This window comes from Oryctolagus cuniculus, chromosome 12 (assembly GCF_051225735.1).
Source record: "Oryctolagus cuniculus isolate XC-2025 breed Fujian yellow rabbit chromosome 12, ASM5122573v1, whole genome shotgun sequence".
NCBI lineage: Eukaryota > Metazoa > Chordata > Mammalia > Lagomorpha > Leporidae > Oryctolagus > Oryctolagus cuniculus.
In genome coordinates, this window is record NC_142878.1 from 41452812 (window position 1) to 41475452 (window position 22641).

The 22641-nt window shown below is 47.4% G+C and overlaps 1 protein-coding gene across 1 annotated transcript in view; it reads left to right on the forward strand.

The window, feature by feature from the left end:
• Positions 1–13389: 13389 nt before the first annotated feature.
• EGLN3 (egl-9 family hypoxia inducible factor 3) overlaps positions 13390–22641 on the forward strand; it is a 151941-nt gene continuing 142689 nt past the window's right edge. The window contains exon 1 of the mRNA XM_089309795.1: positions 13390–13572. The gene's annotated coding sequence lies outside the window, so the exon portion shown is untranslated. The remainder of the gene's footprint in view (positions 13573–22641) is intronic.

Consider the following 22641-nt stretch of genomic DNA (forward strand, 5'->3'; position numbering starts at 1 on the left):
CAAGTCTTTGGAGCTGCTGTAATTCTTGTACTTCTGAAGTGTGACTGTTTAGTTCTTCCTTACGTCTTGTGAGCCTGCTAATATCTTTTCAGGTACATTCTCTTTCGTCCTCAGCTAGCTAGAGTTGATTCCTGCAGAACCCGAATTAATACTAGTAAAAAATAGAGGGAAGACCATGTGTTCCCGACTTGCTGTTTATAGTTGGAATATTTGTAAGCCAGTGTGAGGGCGCTGCCCAAAATTCTAGGTCCCAGTTTCTACCTGAGCTGGCTGGGGGAATTCCCTTTGTAAAATAGGGACAAGGGTGTAGATAGTCATCCACTGCTGACTACTAAGGACTCTGATGAAAACTGAACATCATAGTTAAATAAGCCACCTTGATTTGTTTAACTGTAGGTCAGTAGAACCCAAACGAATGAATTAACTCATGGTAGACAGGAGGACCATTGGCCACTTGGGGGCTACAGCACTGAATCTGCCCATCTAGTGAGCTTTGAAAGAACCATTTGCCCTGGGAAAACAACATTGTCTTAACCAGCTTAACTCAAACATCAGATTCGTGAATTCACATTTGTTTTGGATAAAACTTTTGATGAAAACACAACCTGAGTCTTCTTAGGATCTGACCACATCTATTCAGGAACAAGATATGTATTAGAAAAATATATATATTTGGATGTCTCCTAAGATTCTCATTCTTGGAAATTGTAATTCCCAGCAGAGTCACCCCATTCCAACCTGGTGAAGGGAGCAGCTAAGTGGAAGTTTGGGATGAAGGCTTGGCTGCTGGAATTTGCTGCACGGGGTAGTGGCCGAGGGAGACCGGAAGCCAGCAGCATGCTCCCAGTTCTTACTTCAGGGAAGACAGGGCTGCAAGGTGTTGGGGGATGCTTCAAAGCTTGGCACCTTGCTCATTTAGTTCTGATGCCAGTTCTCACCTGCACGCTTAGCTGGACCCTCTGTGATCTTGGTTCTAAATAAGCTAATCTATTTTTAAATGTTACTGAAATGCTATTAAGCTAATTGTTTTTTTCTTAAGATTTATTTATTTATTTGAAAGATAGAGTTACAGATAGAGAAGGAGAGGCAGAGAGAGAAAGAGATCTTCCATCTGCTGATTCACTCCCCAAATGGTTGCAATGGCCAGGCCAAAGGCAAGACCTTCATCTGGGTCTCCCTTGTGGGTGTCAGGGGCCCAAGTCCTTGGGCCATCTTCTGCTGCTTTCCCAGGTGCATCAGCAGGGAGCTGGGTTGGAGGCAGAGCAGTAGAGACTCAACATGCGCTCATATGGGATGCCTGCATCACAGGCAGCAGCTTAACCTGCTGTGCCACAGCACCAGCCCCTATTAAGTTAATTCTTGCATTCCTTTGCTCTATTTAAAAGCAAAAGTGTTGCCCATAGTAAATATCTCTACAGCTATAGCCAAGAGGATCACCTGGAAAAGCTCTCTGAAAAGAAAAATCGTTAAACCTGAGATTCAAATATCTATGCTTATCACTCTCCACATTTAAAACCCTCTCTAAGACAGGCTCTTAAAAAATCTGATGATTTAGATGCAGAGTTCTTTTTCTCCTAATTATATTGCTGGACATATATTAAGCATAATCTGTAAGACTCTCAACGTAATATCATACATCCAGTATTTTTTATTGTGCTAAATTTCAGGGCTAATCCAAGTTTAAACTCTTTATTTTAGAAAATCAGTAACAGCAGCTAATTAGCACATCTCATCCTGGATGTATTTGCCAACCAATTTCAGAGACTCATTTGCCTGTTAAGAGATTTTATTGAACACCAGCGTCACAAACTCTCCTTTTTTTCTAGTAAACAGCTCATGCTTATTATCTTATTACAGGAATGCCACTGGTTAAATCAGGCTCTGAATATAAATAGCCATATTACTGCCATCAGGCATCAATGTTTATTTAGTGGCTGTGAGTCATGCATACCTCTTTGATCGGGCTTGGAATGAGCCATTGCAGTTTTTGTTCAAAAAGGTTATTTGCAAAGGCTACAGAAGTATCCGTTAGATTAAACATGAAATTAATCAACGTGGAATTTTATCAGCCATTTCTGCCACCAAACACCAGGTGTCAAGAGCATGTGCAAATGAGGCCCAAACATAATGAAGCAGGGCGTGGGGGCAGTGTAGGAGAGAAGTCAGAAAAGATTCCAAGAGGTCTCCAGTGCAGAGGGAGGAAAGATGGAGGGCAGCAGGGAGGCAGGCAATACCCATGGCCTGCTGAATCACCTGGGACTGTCGGCGATTTCACATAGCATGTCTCACGGCCCAGAATGTGGGGTGGGAATTTGGTGACTCTGATCTGCCCAGCCCAGTGAACTTTGGAAAACCAGGCAATGCCTACATACATGGAATGAGACAAATTGGTGCAAAAGCAGGGGAAAGTGCATGTCCACCTCCATGTTGCTTTAGACTCAGAATATATGACAGAGAGAGAGAGAAAGAGAGAGAGAGGAGAGGAGAGAGCCAAGACAGATGTCAGGCGGTTTTTGGTTGCTGAAACTGTGATGCGGAGAAAATATGGTCCTTGACCGGGAGGGCTCATTTCAATCGGGCCCATTCGTTCCTCCAGCTTTGAGTGGATACCCCAGCTTTTCAGGCACCGTCCATGACAGCCTATGAATAACACAACACACCGTATTCAGTGCTGTGATTGCCACTATAAATTCCTGTTACTCTCATTTTTAACCCAGGCTCCATCACTGCTCAGTGATTCGGGCACATTCCACGGGCAGCTCTTCCTGCAGTTGTCCACGGAACCTGTTTCTTACATCCTCAAGCTTCCGACTCTCAGTGGACGTCTACTCTTTCCTACGGTGAAAATAAATGTAGCTGCATTCACACTCATTCTCTTTTCTCCCCTATTCTCACCACGAGGAGTATTTTTCCTCTTCCAACAGGCTATCCTTTAATGTGTGATTCGGATCCTGTTTTTCTCAGGAGTCTTTTCCCAACCTCAGTTTCTTCCTCTCTATGAGCTTAGTCTTTCCGAATTAAAGAACAAAAATAAAGCCAGCATTGTGGTACAGCAAGTAACTCGGCCATCTGCGACACCTGCATCCCATATGGGCACCAGTGTGTGTCCTAGCTGCTCCGCTGCTGATCCAGCTCCCTGCTAATGGCCTGGGAAAAGCAGTGGAAGGTGGCCTGCGCTTGGGCCCCCACCTCCCACATGGGACACCCAGAAGAAGCTCCTGGTTTTGACCTGGCCCAGCTCCATCTGGGCCATCTAGGGACTGAATCAGCCGACGGACAATATCTCTTTCTGTCTCTCCCCCTCTCTCTGTAACTCTGACTTTTGAACAAATAAATTGTTAAAAAAAAAAAAAGACAAAAACCCTGTTTCACCAGAGATTCAGAAGTGTCTTCCTTTCAAAGTCAAGTGTCATGAAAGATGGTTTGTCTAGAGCTCTTACTTGCTTAGGTTCTCAAGGGGCTTCTGACATGGATTTTCACATGCTGGGGTGGGGTGTATTGGGGAATGCTGCTATGAACAGCACCAAGGGTGGGATGAGGAGGCAGGCTCAGCGGAGGAGCAAGTAGCAATGCACGTGCAACAATGGCATCATCCAGTCCCGGGGACCCCTGGAGCCTTGCCTCTAGAGGCCATCTGCACGGAGGCAGAGGCAGAGGGCCTGGGCCTTGGAGGACCACGTCGGCTCATCTTTAGATGTACGGGACAGCTGCATAAACAGGGCAGGGCAGCTGCCTTTGATAGCGGATCCTTTCTGCCCAGGGATTCTGCTGCAAGACATCAGCAAGCAACAGCGCTGGCAGCTGGGGAAATGGGTGCCTGAGCCCTCAAAGCAGGCCGGGCTGCACAGGCTAGCCCACTCCACGCTGACCCCCTACCTTCCCTAACCTCTCCTCTGCTCCAGGCTCTAGCTGACTTCCCATCCCCTCTGGGAGACTTCCACCTGGACATCACGCAAGCGTCCACAAGAATTATTCAAAAGTCCACTCTCATCACCTTCGACCCCCCCCCACTCTTTCCTTGGGGTTCTCTCTCTCTGTAAATGGAAGATAGGAGGGAACTTGCAGATAAAGTCCTCCTCCTTTCTTTTGGGGCTTACTCCAGGGCTTGTTTGCTCTCTGCAGCCCTCCTCAAGAGTCTTGTGTGCTGAGCAAACAAACCTGCTGAGCCCTGTGCAGGAGCTGAGTGGGAGTGCAGCCCAGGCATTTTCCACAGCTTCTCTTCCTCACTCCCCCTCCCTCTTATTCTCACAGCCTCGGGCCAGCTCTTGTCCCCTGAATGTGTAGCCCCTTAGCTCTGACCTCAGGCTTGGCATTCTACAGGACCTGGGAGAAATTGTCACCTCTTATCACCTCTCTCTCATCCCCTGTTTCAATTAACCACCCTGTCCCAGTCCCTCTGTTCTAACTTCTAAAGAACTCTTGAATCTAGCCTGTGCCCAACATCTATGCTGCTACCAGCCTCATGCACTTTGGGTCACTCCCTCAGCCTCCTCACTGGTCTTCCTACACCCAGGCTCACTCCCCTACAAGCTGTGTGACAACCTGTAGCCTGACACATAGCAAGAGCTTAATAAATATTAGCTGCAAGAGTAAACGGATAATAATGGATAAGTATATCACAGGGTGCTAGATATTGTAATTGGACTGCTTCATAAAACATTCATTTCCTCAAACGAGATTTTCCTAGATTGTGCTAACTCAGGAAACATCTTATATTTTCTTCCTTGATGTTCTTCTATTTCTAAAATGCTATCAGGTTTTTAGGAGGTTTAACATTTAATTTGTTTAACCATTTGTATTTGAAAGGAGAAGGACACAGAGACTGACAGATCCAGATCTAACATCAGCAAGGTCACTCCCCAGATGCTCCCTCCCAATGGGGGCAGGGCTGTGGTTCAGCCCGTGTGGCTGGCAGGGACTCAAGAACTTGATGCTGGGCCAGCGCCGTGGCTCACTTGGTTAATCCTCCACCTGCAGTGCCGGCATCCCATATGGGCGCTGGGTTCTAGTCTCGGTTGCTCCTCTTCCAGTCCAGCTCTCTGCTGTGACCCGAGAGGGCAGAGGAGGATGGCCCAGGTCCTTGGCCCCTGCACCCGCATGGGAGACCAGCAGGAAGCACCTGGCTCCTGGCTTCGGATTGGTGTAGCTCCGGCTGTAGCATCCATTTGGGGGGTGAACTAATGGAAGGAAGACCTTTCTCTCTGTCTCTCTCTCTCACTACCTAACTCTATCTGTCAAACAAACAAACAAACAAACACACACAAAAAACTTGATGCCCCCTGTCAGCAGGAAGCTGGAATCCGAAGCAGAGCTGGCCTTGACCCTAGGTACCCTGATATGGGCTGCTGGAGTCCCTAGCAGAACATGAACCCCTGTGCCAAATGCCCACCTTAGGGGATTGGGATGGGTAAGCATTAGCACCACGCTGCTAAATACTAAGCACAAAATAATTTTCAGCAGTCTTCATCCCCATCATCCTTTTATGGATTTTTCCCCTCCTGGTTCCTTTCTCCCATCTCCTGAGAGTTAAATGGTTTAAAGATATTTAATTCAAAATTCAATTTTTCTAGACCCAGTACTCCTCAGAAACAAAATATACTAGAAATCTAAGCAATTCTCAACCTCAGTGTGGCCCTGTCCCTGTGAGTTGCTTCGTTTTTGTGCATTCTGTTTTTGTGCAATCAAAATACAATTTACAACTTGAGATTTTAAAATTAATATTCGATTTAGAAAAGTTAAAAAGTAAAAAAAAACTGTCTTAAGCTTCTGAAGTATAATTCCTATTTTATAAATAAATATAATAAATCCAAGAGTTATTTGATAATAGTTTGATTGAGCAGGTGAACAGGCCAAATTTTCTTAAGCAATGTGTCCCATTTACATCTTAATGTAAAACTCTCGTGAAGGTTTTAGACTGCATTTTAAAATGGAATATATTTGACTTTTTTAAAAGGCACCTCTAGCTAGCCTACCTGCTGGAACTTTCCCACTCTAATAAGTCTAATTAAATCAATAAATGTGGCCCAGCTAGAGGTAATCACATGACTTTAGTTTTATTTGCAAACTTTGATTAATTCTTTGTCTTTGAACTTCAAAACCAAAGTCTAAAACTCCTCAGTTCCACATTTGAAATCAGAATCAAATGACAAGCCTATTCCCTAGGATCTCCGGAATCCTCCAGAAGCTTCTTAGCACAGGTCATTCCTTAATATATTAAAAAAAAAAAAAAAAAAAAAAAACCCTATGACTAGTATGATTTGGGTTATTTCATCATTTCCATATTTAATTCTCCACACTGCAGAGTGGACAGCCTGTGCCGTCTCAAGCAGGAGGGACTGCTTTGGCCGGGGGTCTTGGCTGCGACACAGGTGTGAGGTCTGGACGTCTGTGTCCCTTGTCTATGTGCTGAAGGAGACGCTGAGCACCTTACAGCCACACTGATAACACAGGACTCCTTGTTCATGTCCTACGCATGGGACTATTTTCACAGCTGACTTTCTGATGTCAAATTAGACCATTATCCAATTATTCTGTTTTGAACCTGTGGCTCCAGCTAGTTTACCTCTAGATTGAGGTGAAATAATCTATTTGTCACTGGTTGATTTGGAATTCCTTTCATTTACTTTTCATACTTTAATACTGGCCACAGTCCTAACACTGTTTTAATCTCAGGCACATTTTTGTCATTTGTGAGACTGGCAAAGAAAATAAAGGCCGCATTGAGCAGACTTTTGGTGCTGTACACTTGTCACTGTACATATGTATGTATATTATTTTATTTCATTTTCTCCACAGTTACATGAAGTAGGCATGGTTAGAACAGCCAAAGAAACTGGCACTGAAAAAGTTAAGTAGCTTTTAAGCTGCAAAGCCAAGATTCAAACCTAGTTCCAGCTCTATAAACCACGGTTTGTATTCTGTAGGGGGAACTTCCTGTAAAACTCTTTGAGATTTCTTGTTGGAAAACAAGCATGGTCACATGCAGAGACTTTTGCTATTGGTCTTTTAAAAATATTTTTCCTGGGGTGGCCATGCGGCATAGCAAGTGAGGCCCCATTTGGGACACCTGCATCCCATATTGTGTCCCTGCTCTGCTTCCGAGTCCCATTTTCTGCTAATGTGCACCCTGGGAGAGAGTGGGTGATGGCTCAAGTTGGTGGGTCCCTGTCACCCATAAGGGAGACTCAGATGGAATTCTGGGCTCCCAGCTTCATACTGGACTTGCCCTGGTTGTTAGGATTATTGATGGAGTGAACCAGGGGATGGAAGATCTTCCTGTGTCTCTGTCTCTCTGCCTTTCAAATAAAATGAAGCAAAATCAAAATTTTTAAAAAATATTATTTTTCCCTCTACATTTTTGTGGCACAGCAAAGTCAAGGGCAGTCTGGGGCCACGGCCTTGAGATAGCACACTTCGTGGGCCAGCTGGCTACTGCAGAGACAAGGCTGAGGAGAGTCCAATGCTCAGGCTCTTGCTGGAGGTTGCCTTTGTGTGCCTAGCTTGCCCGTGACCTGGAGAGTAATTCTCAGTTTCCACAGACAAGCAAAAATAAGAGCTAAGCCGGTAGAATGTGGGCCAGGAGATGCCCATGTGATGTCTTTGCTATTTTGAACTTAGCAATGATCGGTCGAGGAGCCTGTTTGATGGCAGCAGCTGCTCAGACCCGACCACAGGACTTGTCCTAGGGAAGACGGGAGGAAGCGAGGCCACAAGGTTCCAGGTTCATGGCGCCAGCCACTGTGCGTGCAGCAGCCAAGAGAGGGTTAAGTCACAAAACCAGAACTTTGACAGGAGAGCTGACAGGTTATCAGCACTCAGTTAATCTCACCTCCTTAGTTTACAAGCAGGAAACGGAAGTCCAGGGAAGTAAGCTGAGTGCCCGAAGTCTCCAATTGAGTTATATTCAGAAAGACATAAGCCTGAAAACAAACACTTCAATAGTAATACTTAAAACTCATCAGCCTTTTCAAAAATAATCCGTGTTGAAATACCTACATGGAGACGAGTTTTATACTTTAAAGTTGTTGCTCTGCTCTGGTAAACCCTTCACGTGAGCATGTGCCGTGGCCAGGACTTCTCTGAAATTCTATCAAAGGGGAGCCAAAAGCTTGCCTGGGATGGTCTGAGTGTTCTCTCGTTCGTCTTTTTTTTTTTTTTTTTTTTTTTTTTGACAGACAGAGTTAGACAGTGAGAGAGAGAGACAGAGAGACAGAGAGAAAGGTCTTCCTTCCTTTGGTTCACCCCCCAAATGGCCGCTACGGCCGGCGCACCAGGCTGATCCGAAGCCAGGAGCCAGGTGGTTCCTCCTGGTCTCCCATGCAGGTGCAGAGGTGACAGGTGACACAAGGGCAGCAACTGACAGGAAACTGATGATGATTTGCTTTTTTCTTTTGTGTGAGAGGGAGCACTCCTCTGCTGGTTCACACCCCAGATGCTGGCCCAAGTGGAAGCCAGCATCAGAGAGCTCAGCCTAGGTCTGTCCCTGAGTGACAGGAACTCAGTTACCTGAGCTGTCACGGCGACCTCTTGGGGTCTGCATCAGCAGGAACCTGGAGTCGGGGCTGGAGCTATCAAACCCAGACACTCTAGTATGGGACGGGGTGGGGAGGGTATCTCAGTGGTGTCTTAACCACTAGGCTACATGCCCGCCCCCCAGTGATTCTGGGGCCATCCTCCACTGCCTTCCCAGGCCACAGCAGAGAGCTGGACTGGAAGAGGAGCAACCGGGACTAGAACCTGGAGTGCCGGTGCCACAGGCGGAGGATTAGCCTAGTGAGCCGTGGCACCGGCCTCTATTGTTCGTTTTAATGATACCCACACAGTCTTCAGATTTTTTTTTCTTTTAGACATGAGTCAGATACATACTCTCCTATCAGCATGGGGTTTTGTTTTGTTTTGAAAAATAGATCTTGGGGCCAGCCCTTTGGCATAGCTGGTAAGGCCGCCACTTGCAGTGCTGGCATCCCATAAGGGTGCTGGTTCGAGTCCTGGCTGCTCCACTTCCCATCCAGCTCTCTGCTATGGCCTGGGAAAGCAGTGGAAGATGGTCCAAGTCCTTGGGCTCCTGCACCCACATGGGAGACCCAGAAGAAGCTCCTGGCTCCTGGCTCCTGGTTTCAGATCGGCAGAGCTCCGGCCGTTGCAGCCAATTGGGGAGTGAACCAGCGGATGGAAGACCTCTCTCTCTCTCTCTCTGCCTCTCCTCCTCTCTCTGTGTAACTCTGACTTTCAAATAAATAAATAAATCTTAAAAAAAGAAAAATAGATCTCAGAGTACATAATTAGCTTTGCTTTCTTTAGTTACAATTCTAAGGTATACACCCGAATGAACTTAATTGGACTCCTGTGTCTTATTCTAAGACTCCTAGATAACCCATTTCTACTCAGATGAATGCAATCGATTCCCTCAGGGGTTCCCAAAACTGCTAATCCCCTGGGGTGCTAGTGAGACAGACATATTCAAACCTACCCTGGACCTCCCTAATCAATCTCTACATGACCGGAAATGCACCATATGAACAACTGAACGTGGATGCAAATTTGGGAAAATGATGAATCTGTGTAAGTTTGGGGAGTTTAACTCTCAGCTGGCAGCTTTGCCCCAAATCCTCTTAAGGTGGATTATCCTTTGGCTCTGAGGATGATGCCAGTGAGACTTTATGGTGTGAGGCAGAATCACTGGGCTAAAGGTGCAGCTTCCTAACATATCAGCATTCTGGTGGCTGCTTTGAAAAGGAGTGAGCACCATAGAAAGATTAGGTGCCACTTTACAGCGATGGTCACTATTCAGGAAACAAGAGAGGCAGCGGTGACGGGCTCTCAGAAGTGCCATTACAGAATCACACCGCCAAGGCAGTCATCCCTTCAGTCAACAAGACAGAACATCCGACCAAGCACCAAGGGTGATTCCCTGCCTCCAACACTAGAGGCGCTGTTCTGGACGGATAGATGGGCATCTCAGTTGGGACTACTTGTCACCTGGGTTGCCTTCCATGACTTCCAGGGGGGGCTGTTTTCAGCCTCCTGTGAATTCATTCTTTGGTTTTCCATCTCTTATCTATGAACATCTTGCTTTTCCTTCTTTAACACTTAAAATCTAATAACTGAATGGTTACTTTGTGCAAGGATGGCGAAGCAGTTTGAAAAATAAATACTCAGCCAAGTTGTTGAAGCTATAAAAACGCTTAAGCAACAGTTCCTGCTCAAAAGGAACTTAGGTCCACTTGGGGGATAAAACAAATAAATAACCATTAAAACTTGGCAGATTAGCCAGGGAAAGGCAGGTATAAAGAAAGCATTTTTGTGACTGAATTTGAAGTTTGGTACTGGGGTAGGAATAGATACATTGATGAACTGGAGTGGTAAGCATAGCAATAGAACCAGGTATATTGGTTTTGATAATAGTTTGTTTTAAGGTGGTACAGATTGTTCAATTAATAATTTTGGTAAATTATCTAAATCCTTACCTCACTCTTCACGCTAAGTTGATTCCAAATAAATATAAATCTTAAAAATTAAGCCATAAATATATTAAAGAAAACACAGGATTTCTAATCTGCAGGATTTAGTCTGTAGACCTTTTCAAGCATGAAACAAAACCTGGAAGCTTTCTAAAAGGGTGATTAAAATTATTTATTTGAGAGAGAGAGAGAGAGCAAGAGAGAGAGAGCAAGAGAGAGAGAGCAAGAGAGAGAGAGAGAGCGCTCCAGTCCACCAGCTCACTCCCTCAGTGCTCACAACAGCTGGTGCTGGGTTGAGCCAGAGCTAGGAGCTGGGAACTCAATCCAGTGTATGCCACATGGTGGTAGGGACCCAACTACCCAAGTAGCCATCACCTACTACCTCCCAGGGTGTGACCTGGCAGGAAGTTAGAATCAGGAGTGAAGGCAGGACTCGAACCCAGGCAATCCAAAATGCGACACAGGCATCTCAAACAGCAGGCTAAATGTCCTCACCTAAAAAGGTGATTTTTAACACCTAAAAATCTAAAACACTGCATAAACAAAGTCAAAGACCAACAACAATGGGAAAAATATTTGGATAACATATGTCAGATAAAAGGCTGATATTCATAATAGAGTTCTCTCATGTGAATAGAAAGATAAAGAACTCAATAGAAGTATTATAAAAAGGATGGATTGAGAATTCATAATAGAAGAAACACAAATGTCTAATAAGCAAATAAAAATATTCCTTAACAATTAAAGAAATAATGGGACCAGCACTGTGGCAAAGAAGGTTAAGCCTTCAGTGCCAGCATCCTATATGGGTGCTGGTTCGAGTCCTGACTGTACTGCTTCCAATCCAGCTCCCTGCTATTATGCTTGGGAAAGCAGCAGAAGATGGCCCAAATCCCTGGGCCCCTGCACCCATGTGGGAGACCCAGAAGAAGCTCCAGACTCCTGGCTTCAGCCTGGCCCAGCCCTTTGGGAAATGAACCAGTGGATGAAAGATTCCTCTTTCTCTCTCTCTCTCCTTCTCTCTCTGTATCTCTGCCTTTCAAATAAATCTTTTTTAAAAATAAGTAAATATAAATCACGATTTTACCTCTTGGGGCCAGCACTGTGGCACAGCAGGTTAAAGCCCTGGCCTGCAGCACCAACATCTCATATGAGCGCCGGTTCGAATTCTGGTTGCTGCACTTCCGATCCAGCTCCCTGCTAATGGCCTGGGAAGCAGCAGAAGATGGTCCAAGTCCTTGGGCCCCTGCACCTGCATGGGAGACCTGCAAGAAGCTCCTGGCTTCAGATCGGCCCAGCTCCAACCATTGCGGCCATTTGGGGAGTGAATCAGTGGATGGAAGACCTCTTTCTCTGTAACTCTGCCTCTCAAGTAAATAAATATATATATATATTTTAAAAAAGCAGATAAGTTTATTTTGATGCCAACAATTAAAAAATTATAGTTTTTCATAATTTCATTTCCATGAATTTTGAAGACCCCCTCATATGTACAAGGGCATTCATTGCAGCACTATGTGAAAGATAGGCAATAGTCAATAAGGTTAACTGGATAATCACATAACCAACCACATGATAGGATAGAGTAAAAGTCCTCTGCTCAGATGAGAACTGCAATGAGGGTGGAGTGGGCATTTGATACAGTGGTTAAGATGCTGCTTGAGAGACCTGCATCTCATATCAGAGTATATGGGCTCAAGGCCCAGGTGTTCCACTTCCACTTTCTGCTTCTTGGTCATGTGCACCCTGTGAGGCAGCAGGTGATGGCTCAGGTACTTGGCTGTCTGCTGCCCACCTGGGAGACCCTGGTGGAGTTCTGGCTCTGTGGCTTCCACCTGGCCCAGCTCTGACCATTGTGGGCATGTGAGGAGTGAACCAGCAGGTGAGAGGTCAGTGTTTTTGGCTCTCTGCCTTTCAAATGAAATAATAATAAATTAACAATTTTAATTCAAAGCAAGAACTTTCAATGGTTAGTTCCTTCATTGAAATTTTGGTTAAGATGGAGTATCACAAAAACAGATACACTTTAAACATACTATTTGGAACTACACTAACATTGTAGAATTATTGGTTGATCGTTTGTTGCTAAGTCAGGCTTTACTTTGAACCAGAATCTATTTCTTTGCTGAATCCAGCCCTGCTCTTTCTTGCCGTAGCCACATCTACAGTCTCTCTCTTCACCTGCCCACACTGGTCCCAGTTTTTCCACCTTGCTTACACTGGCCCCCTGGTCTTCTTCCTTTCTCCTGCCTGTTTGCATGGCTGGCTCTTTCTCATGCCTGAAATGCCACTTCTTCCAAGATGCCTAGAGAGTTCCCACACCACGTGAGCTTGCCGTGGTGAACCAACAAGCTGCCCCTGACCAGATGCTGAATCTGCCACTGCTCTCATCTTGGACTTCCCACTTCCAGAACTGGGAGAAATCAGAAGCTGCCCAGTTCATGGTATTTTGTTGCAGGAGCCCAAATGGCCCAAGACGCTGAATAGTTAACCCTAGCATTGGCTTGCTCCAAAGAGGGAGAGAGCAGAGCTGCAATGCACAGCTGTCTCCGCTGGAGGCAATGTGGTATTTTGCAGTCAACACAGGTTAGTGGTACGCCGAGGACTGCCTTCAGGTGAGGCACGCTTGTTGGCCAGGGCAATTCTCTGCAGAAAAGGAGCAGCTGGGAGCCTCAGCTGTGAATGCTTAGGGCCGCTGGAGGATGTGGGAGCTGTCCAGAAAAAAATAAAAAAGGTATCTGAGCCTTTTAAAGGCACACAACATCGACCCACGATGGGAACCAAGAAGACTGCCATGCTACCTCATAATAGCATGGATATTATGGCTTTTGCCCTTCAGGGTCCACCTTTGGAGCTCCGGTTTGGGTGGGGTTGTCTCCCCCAAACTCACATGGTGGAACCTAACACCTAAAGAGATAGTATTAAGAGGTCGGGCCTTTAGAAGTAATTAAGGTACAAGGGTTGAATCAGAGCTGGCATAAAAGGGGGCCGCCAGAGCCTGGTCGCTCCTTCCGCGTCTGAGGACGCCCAGTGGGGCACAGTGTCGGAAGCCCTCCCAGCTCCTGCGTCTGCTTGTGCCTTGACGTTGGACTTCCGGCCCCCCACAACGTGAGTAAGTGAATTTCTGTTTTTATGAATCACCTAGTCTAACATATTTGTTACAGCAACCTGATGAACTGAGATAGGTGGGGTCACTCCCACCCACCAACATTGCTGCGAAATTCATGGCAGTGTAACAATGGGGAATGGAGAGACTTTCTGGTGCTCAGGTACCCAAGAAATGTTCATACACCTCCTATCCTTAGTTACTGGTTGCATCACTCTGTGAATTTCCTTCAGAGCACTTGCCGTAGCCTGTAATTGTCTCATTTGTTTTATGTCTGATACCAGGATGTAAGTTCCATAAGAATAGGAACTTTATTTTGTTGGCTCACTGCTGTAGCCTAGGAATCTATTGGTAGCTTGGGAGATAGCATGAATCCAATAAATACTAATTGCATTCCAGATAGAGCTCCAAATAAGCAAAGGCACAGAAATAAGAAGGCGGGAAAATGTAGGTCAGGAAGAGAGCTCTAGACCAGAGATTCTCAAACTGTGGCCCCTGGACCGGCAGCGTTCATGTTACATGGGAATTAGAAAAGCAGACTCTTGGGTTCCACTCCAAGCCTAGCGCATCTGAAACTCTGGGGGTGGCTTAGCAACCTGTGTTTAACAAGACCCCCAGGTGGCTTTGATGCCCAGGAGAATCTGAAGCCCACTGTTTGGGACCGATTTGACTAACACGTGGGGGTTATGTAGGGTAGATGGTAGTAGGTGCAGTAGTAAAGGAAGAAATTCAGGACCATGCGATTCTGATAGGACAACATATTGACTTTTTAATTTGGTGATTCTGTGTTGGAGGTTTGCTTTTACTGTTCTGAAACACAATCAAGAAGAGGAAGAAAATGTTAATTTGTCTTCTTGTTGTTTTGGAAGAACCATTAATGTCTTTGGATCCTGGATATCTTTGCTGACGGCTAGGAGGCTGGAGTGGGTGGAGTTAATGATATTTCGGCTTCTCAGGCCAGGAGGGGATGTGTCACTCTAAAGATCTGCCTGATTATTCCTACCTCAGTCTCATCCACAACAACCCTTTGCCTTACACACCCAGTTTTTGAGATTAAACTTGGGTTGTAAACATAGTTTAAATTCCTAAAAAATCTGCAAACGTAGGACAGAGACTTCCCAGATAAGCCACATTCAGTTTCTGCTATTATTAATATCTTCCGTGAATACAGTATATCTGTCACACTTAGTAAACCAATACTGATATGTTATTTTTAACTAGAGTCCACATTTTATTCAGATTTCCTTAGTGTTTATTTAATGTTCTATGTTCTGTCCCTGGACCCATCCAGGATCCTGCACTGCATTTACTGGTCATGTCTTCTTAGGCTGCTTTTGGGTGTTTTCTTGATTTTGATGGCTTCGACAGAATTGATGGTATTGATTGGCATTTGTGGACTGTCCATAAACTTGGATCTGTCTGATGCTTTCCTGTATCCTGTCTGATGACGGTGTGGGGGAGGTAGATGACAGAGGTGCACTGTTTTCATCCTATGGTGTCCAAGGTGCCTACTACCAATGTGGTTTATCATTGCTGCTGTTGGCCTTCATGTGGAACCTAGGCTAGGAAAGCTACGGAAAGAGGAATGATGAGTGAAATGCTACACAAGGAAGCTTTTCAGAACTTGACCTTTCCTTAGATTTGGGTGGGATGGTTGGGCTAAAAGGCAAAGGACAGAGAACAGCCGAAACCTCTGCAAATTCTCTCGTGTAAGGCTGGGCACAGACTTAGTCTATGATAAATGCAGCGGAGCCACAGGGACCTGTGCAGGTCAAGACGTCTAATCCATAGTCAGTGACCTCCCTTAGGAGCTCGGGGAAGGTTGGGCCAAGGAGAGCCCTCTCGGCAGAGGTTCCTGCTGCCCTGCTACACAGGAGCCCAGAGGGGTGGTTGGCTCACAGTCCCTGCTGGTTGCCTCTGCCGCTCAGGCCACCTGGGAGACTTCCTTCCAGAATTCTGTACAGGTACCCAGAGGGGCCAGAATCTTCCTGGGACCTTGGGCTCCAAGTTTGGGGGTACTGTGGGAGAACTTGGGGGTATTCCTCAGCATTTGGGAAAGCAGTGGATGCCTGGAGTCAGCTGGGAGAATGGTGGCTGAGATTCCGTTAGGTAAGGTGCCTTTGCCTATAGAAAGAACTGAGGGCCACACATGCAATGTTAACAGTTTCTCTCTGGACCGTGGGCTTCCGAGTTGGACTGGTCCCACAGACCAGATGCCTAGGACACCAGATATGTATTGTGTCAACGTTCTGGAGGTGAGAAGTCTGACATCAAGTGTCGGCAGAGCCATGTTCCCTCTGAGGACAGAGTGGAGCCTTCCTTGCCTCTGCCTAGCTCTGTGATGATCCTCCCTCTTGCTGGGTGGTTGGTTACGGCTCTGGCTTTTGCCTTGGTGTTCACAAGGCCTGTCTGTGCATCTGTGGCCCCATTTCCCCATGCTTGGAAAGACAACCATCAGATGGGATTAACAGCCCACCATGGTCCGGTGAGACCTCACCCTTACTGATGACACATGCCATGGCCCTATTCCCATATTCCCAAGGGCCCTATTCCCTATTCCCATGTCCGCTGGGCAGACATGAACTCGGGAGGATACTCTTCAGCCCTATGGAAAGGTGAGCATATTTACTTTTTCATGTATTTCTATCTGATCTGAGTTCCTTTTGGCAAAAGAACAGAACATGTGACCGTTATCGGTGTTCCTTGTGTTACTTCTCTATGAGCCCAAACCAAACAAACAAAACCCACAGTCCCTGCCACCGATTCGGTCTGTTCGACTTTGGAAAAAATTAAGACAAACTGCGTATGTGGAAGGAGCCAGTGCTGTCCGGGGACACTCAGAAAAGGTTCCTTGTGCCAATCACGTTGCTGTGTGCTGGGGGCCTCTCTACACACCCCGCCAAACCCTGGGGAAGCCGCGGGGAGGAGGGTGGCTACAGAAGTCACGGGAAATGCTCAGGCTGAGAGCGAGGCTGGGGGCAGTGTTCCATCTTGCTGAGGGCTGGGCTGCTCCCTGCCTGGCCCCGGGCTTTCCCAGGGACTCTGCGGGGCTCTCTGCCGGGGTTCTCTGCGGCAGCATCCTGTTCTGAGCGCCGTGGGAGGGCAGTTTGGACAAGCGTGGAGCGTGATCCCGGAAGCCGCACTCAGCCTAGCTGGGTAAACACTCCCGGGGAGTCAGCCTGTTTACCCAGCCTGTCTCAGGTGCCGGGGGCCCTGTTTGGAGGCGATGTCTGTCCTGCCAGCCACACCCCGGGCTGTCCTTTATTAGTCACAGCACACGCTAACCCCTGCTGGCTTCTGTTCCCCTGATGATCTGCACGTCCCGCCGCACAGCAGCGCTCGCTCACCCCTCCCTGGGGCGAGCTGGGCTGCGCTGCGTCTTCCGTGCAACACGTGCTGAAGGAGCAGCTGCGAATCGGGTGTACAGCTCGGATAGTCAGCATGACCGAGTTTAAAAAAAAAAAAATCCCCCAGACGTTTCTGCTTCTGGGTGCCAAGGACAGAAAGTGAGCAGGGGAGAGAGAAGGAATCCGTGGCGTGTTTTGCAGAATCCAAAGTTCCGTCTGCTGCTTTTATGGGGCGCTGGTGTTTCAGGGATGCTTTTTTTGTTTTGTTTTGAATGTGAGAGCATCCTGTTTGGAGTCTGGGGCTTTCAGTGGAGAGTTTTGGCTCTTAAAAAAAACAAATGGTTCTTTAAGGGGCGGATGGAATGAGTGTTCTTTAAACAACTGTTCCTGGGCTGAACACTCTGGTAGAATGTCAATACCAAGTTCAGTCCCACATGATAAAGCACAGACAGGCTTTTATCCTTTCCTACAGTTATTTAACCCTTTACCCGGGGATGAAGGGCAGCAGAAAGCTGAGGACAGCCACAGTGTGCCTCTCTGTTAAACAAGGTTCCCTCTGACTGGAACACCACGCCTGAGGGCTCCCAGGTCCTTTCCATATCACTGGTCTCGCCCAGCACCACCATCATGACCCATTTCGCAGATGAGAAAACAGTTGAGTAACTTGCCCCCAAGCCGCAGGCATTGGCGACTGGAGCCCAGCTTGGAGTGACTGCAAAGCTTGGAATCTGGACCCACACTAAGCTGCTCCCACAGCAGTTGGGCGCCGGGCTGCCGCCGCCCTTGGAAGAGCCCAAGCAGAGGTCGAGAGAACAACAGCCATTGGGAGCCCTGAGGGGACGCGCTTTCCATTTTTCCCCTCACCACTCACTTGCCGCAAGGCACGCAGCCGCTCATGGCTCATGCAGTTTTCAGAACCATGGGGGACCCGCTGGGGGGCACACCGCACCTCAGGGGGTTTCCACTGTTTCTCCAGTGGGCACCAGCCACAACATCATATTTTTGGCAGGCCAAGATTTGAATGAACCTGCTAAGGAGAAGTGCCAGCCAGCCACAGGATGCTAAAGGCAGCCCTGGCCTAGAGCTTTGGCCAATCTGGGCATTCCAGTGGCACATGGCCTGCGCCAGGGTGGAGTTAGAACAGAGGGGGGATTGGGGAGCCTGCTTTGTCCTGTGTAGTGCTCATAGATGGTGGGTGTATAAGCCTGGCCTCACCCAGCAGGTGCCCTCCAGGCCCACACCTGTCTGTCCATTTACCATAACACTCACCCTGTGAGGGTGTAATTATCTTCAGTAGGAATATGCAGAGAAGCACAAATAAAAAATAATTCTCACCCATATTCTTGGTTAGCCAGTGTTGACCTATTTACTTCTGGTTGTATTGTCTGTCTATACCTCTAAAAAATAAATGACATGATGTATAGTACACTGTTCTGTTTGCAATTATTTTTTTCCAATTATTGCAATCTGGACTAAGATACAGCCCCATGATTGGCATCCAAATCACAATTCCCAGTCTTTTATTCAGAGACAGCATTATATTTGCTGTGTCTTCCTTCCGGCATTAAAAAAAAACCATATATACATAAAATATAGAGAATAAAATATGTAGAATATTTGTGTGTGTGTGTGTTCTTTTCTCTACATGCTATCATGCTGCACGTATTACTATGTAACTTGGGATTTTCATGTCCATTTTGTTATACACTGATGGACTTTATTCCTTTTCATGGCTCAAACAGTGGTGCACGTCTTATTTATGGGTAAATACATTTGCATCTTCAATGCTATGCTGTTCTGAACAATGCTGAAACAGCCCCACGAGTAGGCAGGGCTCCCACGCTGCACAGCACCCCGAAGCTCCATTGAGAGCGCTGTGAATGCGCCCCTCTGAGGCTCTGCAGCTCCCAGCCTGCCCTCTGTGCTTGGCGGCTCTTGCTCCCGTCCCCTCCATTCATTCTTTTAAGAATATTTATTGAGTGCCTACTGAATGCCGGACATTGTTCTGTGTTTTTGCTCCTGTTGATGTATTTAGGCCTATGAAAATACTAAGAAATAGTGCTGTTTTAACTATTTTTATGTTTCAAAGGAGGAAACTGAAGGGGGCTGAGAGAACTCACTGGCTGCTCACAGCGTGTAAAATGCAGAACTAGTATCAGAGGCTGGGTGCTAGACATTACCCTTTCAGCCCCTCTCCTCTCAGAGACTGCTGCCCGCTCACCTGTGCACGCTGAGAACTGGAATCCTGGGGGGTAGGAAGCAGAGTTGACTTGTCCAGTGCCCAGATACTGCCTGGCCCCCATTAGGGGCTCAATAATGCTCTTTGAATCACTTTATTCATTGTTGAATGCCCCTTCCCTAATCAGTTTTCCCTCTTCTTCCCCATAGACAAAAGTGCTTTAAAGTTATCTACAGAAAAATGGAATTAAAAGATGTTTATTTTGGTGTAAAAAAAAGTCAAATCCGGTTATTTCATAATGCATTTTTTAAGACCCTTTGTATGCATGAATTTCAAAGTACTTTTGCACCAAAATAAACTTAGCTCTTCATTCTATTTTCCAGGAACTTTTTGAAGCAACGTCCTTCCCGTCTCCTTCCCCGTATCTTTGCAAGCTTTCCCCCAGGCTTTGCAAAAAGTGCACAAACATGTGGCTTCCCAAGGTGCTCTGATTTGGGAAGGCGCACTTTCCCACAGGGCCAAGACCGGTCAAGGAGGTACTGCTGGATTCATACATCTGCTACAAAGTGCTTCTAATTCTGTCGTTCAGCTGTCCGGCACGTAGGCAACTTCCTTTTAGAAGTTGGTGGTTGTCACTAACCAGGTGCTGATTTGCGGAAATGCAACCGAGTCCCCAGCGCTGGCGCGCGCGGGAGAGGTGGTTGAAAACGGACGCCCCAGCCCCCTCTAACTTGTTGCCCTCTGCTTCCCCAGGCCGCCCCGGGCAAGACCCCTTGCAGCTGTCCTACCCCTCCCCGCAGCCACTGCACACGTCAGCGGGCCTCAAAGAAGGAAAACACATCAGGGCTACGTAGAGAAACACGTTCCTGCTCAAAAGGACAGCAGGTCTGGCTCTGCCCTCCTCCGCCCCCTCACCCTCAGGCCCCCTCTTCCAAGCTGGCCAGCACAGAAGGGGGCTCTGCCGGGGAAGGGCAAGCCCCAACGTGCAGATGGCTTGCAACACGGACAGCCTTGAGATGCGGGCAGCGGGAAATCCCGAGGAGCCCTTTCTGGGGGCTGCGGGCGCGGAGCCCGGAGGGAACGCGCGCGGGTCCTGGCGCTGCCCTGGAACGCGCTGACTCACGCGCTGGTACGTGAGCCGCGCGCCGACCGCCATGGGCTGGGCCGGACAGCCCTGCGGCCAATGCCGTCCTCGCGGACGCGGGTATTTTGTTTATTCCAGGGCCGGCGCCAAGCGTCTGGCCCCGGGCCCCAACCCGGGCGCGCCCAGGCAGGACTTTAGCCCCAACCCAGCCAAGGCTGCCTTACTAGTAGGCGATTTTGATGCCTTTACAGCTTAAGGGCTACAGCGGGCGTTGTGATCTTCTATCGGTAGTGATCCCACCGGAGTCCCGGGGTTGTGGTGGTGGTGGGAGGGTGTCTGCCCGGGACACCGTGGCTCCTGGGGGAGCCTTCCTTGGTCACAGGATACAGGGGTGGGGTGGGGGTGGGAGGTGGTGGGCTGTGAGAGCTGCACCATGCGTCCCTGGAAAGCTGTGTCACTTGTTTGCTCATTTCGGGGAAGCCTTGGAGAAGTGGTTTCTATGGAGGCACTGTGAACGAATGGGAGGTTAATTCATATGGAAATTCTGTCCTTGGACACCTAGGTTACAGGAGCGAGATCCTATGCACAGAGCTAAGCCATTTGTAGAGTTTGGCCTATTTGGGAGATAGTGTTGCTCTGATTTTTTTAAGGGGGGCGGGGCTTTCCCTGAATCCCTTGGAAACACAATAAACCCAGATGGGTGAGCCTTGGCTTGGGATGCGTGCATCTCACGTATGAGGGCAGGGGTTGGAGCCCCGGCTTTGCCTCCAGTCCAGCTTCCTGCTGATGCTTAGGCAGGGAGGCAGGTGAGGGGGTCCAGCCTTTGAGTGCCTGCCACCGACATGGGAGACCCAGGTTGAGTTCCGGGTCCTGTTTTCCACCTGGCTAAGCCCTGAGGTGTTTACTAGTGTATGGAAGATCTCTGTTTCTCTCTGTCGCTCTGCCTTTCAAATAAATAAATAAATACATAATAAATAAAAGAATAAAGGATAGGGGACCAGGGTCGTGGCCTAGTGGGTTAAGCCGTGGCCTGCAGCACAGCCATCCCATACTGGATCCTGTCCTGGCTGCTCCACATCCAATCCAGCTCCTTGCTAATGGCCTGGGAAAAGCAGCAGAAGATGGCTGAAGTGCTTGGGGCCCTGTCCCCAAGTGGGAGCCTGGTGGAGGCTCCTGGCTCCTGGCTCCTGGCTCCTGGCTCCGGATCGGCCCAGCTCCAGCCTTGCAGCAATTTGGGGGAGTGAAGCAGCAGATGGAAGACCTCTCTCTCTGTCTCTCCTTTTCTCTCTGTGACTCTGCCTTTGAAGTGAATAAGTAAATCTTAGAATAAAGCATAAAGGAGAAGAAAAGAGTCCTATGATCCAATACTCACATACTGACAGTATTAGTGTTTCAGATATATTTCTTTCCAGGGATTTTCAAAGTTAGTGTGTGGTTTTGATTATGCTAAAAACTGTGTTATTTTGTAATGTTTACCCTGCTGCATGTTAGGACATACACAATTTCCCATGTCATTAAATTTTTATAGTCATTTTATGAACATATTATATTTTTAACAGTTCCCCTATTGCTGTTAATTTAGATTGCTTCCTTTTTTTTTTTTTTTTTTTTTTTTTTTTTTTTTTTTTTTAGCTAAGCCATGCTCAAGTGAATATGGTATGTAAATATTTGATCACCTTATTACCTGTCTGCTTAGCACGGGTTTCCTGAAGTGGACTTTTTAGGTGTGAGAGAAACACTTTCATGACGAGATCACATTGCTAAGTGGCAATTTGCATGGAGGCACGGGCTGGCCCTGCCTTCTCACTTCACACTTTGTGGCATCATCAGTATGTTGTGCAGAGTTGTGTATAAGATTTATGTATTGATTTGAAAGAGTGACAGAGAAGAAAAGACAAGGAGAGAAAGATAGTTTGCATTTGCTGGTTCACTCCCCAAATGGTTGCCATGGCTGGGTCTCAGCCAGGCTGAACCCAGGAGCCTGGAACTTGACACAGGTCTCCCACATGGGTACCAGGGGCCCATGCACTTGAGCCTTCTTCCACCACCTTTCCAGGCACATGAGCAGGGAGCTGGATCGGAAGTGGAGCTGCAAGGACTCAAACCCATGCTCTGATAGGGGATGCTGGTGACAAAGTGGCAGCTTAACCTGCTGTGCCATTATGCTAGCCCCGGGAGCTGGGTCTGAAAGTGCAATGCAGAGTGAATGAAAGATGGAAAATAATTTTCCCTTATAGCAGCACTTGCCTAGGAAATGGCCAAACTAAAGATTGTGTTTCAACTGGTTCTAACCAGCCAAAACTGGTAAAAGACTGGGAACTTTAAGAACCACCATCCCCCACCCCAGGATCTGATTGAGGACTCCTTCCTGACTGGTGACGCCTGTCAGAGTGCTGGTTTTCATTTGCATAACCACCACGAGGCACTCACCCTTCTAGAACAAAGAAGTCGGAACTCTCCTCCCT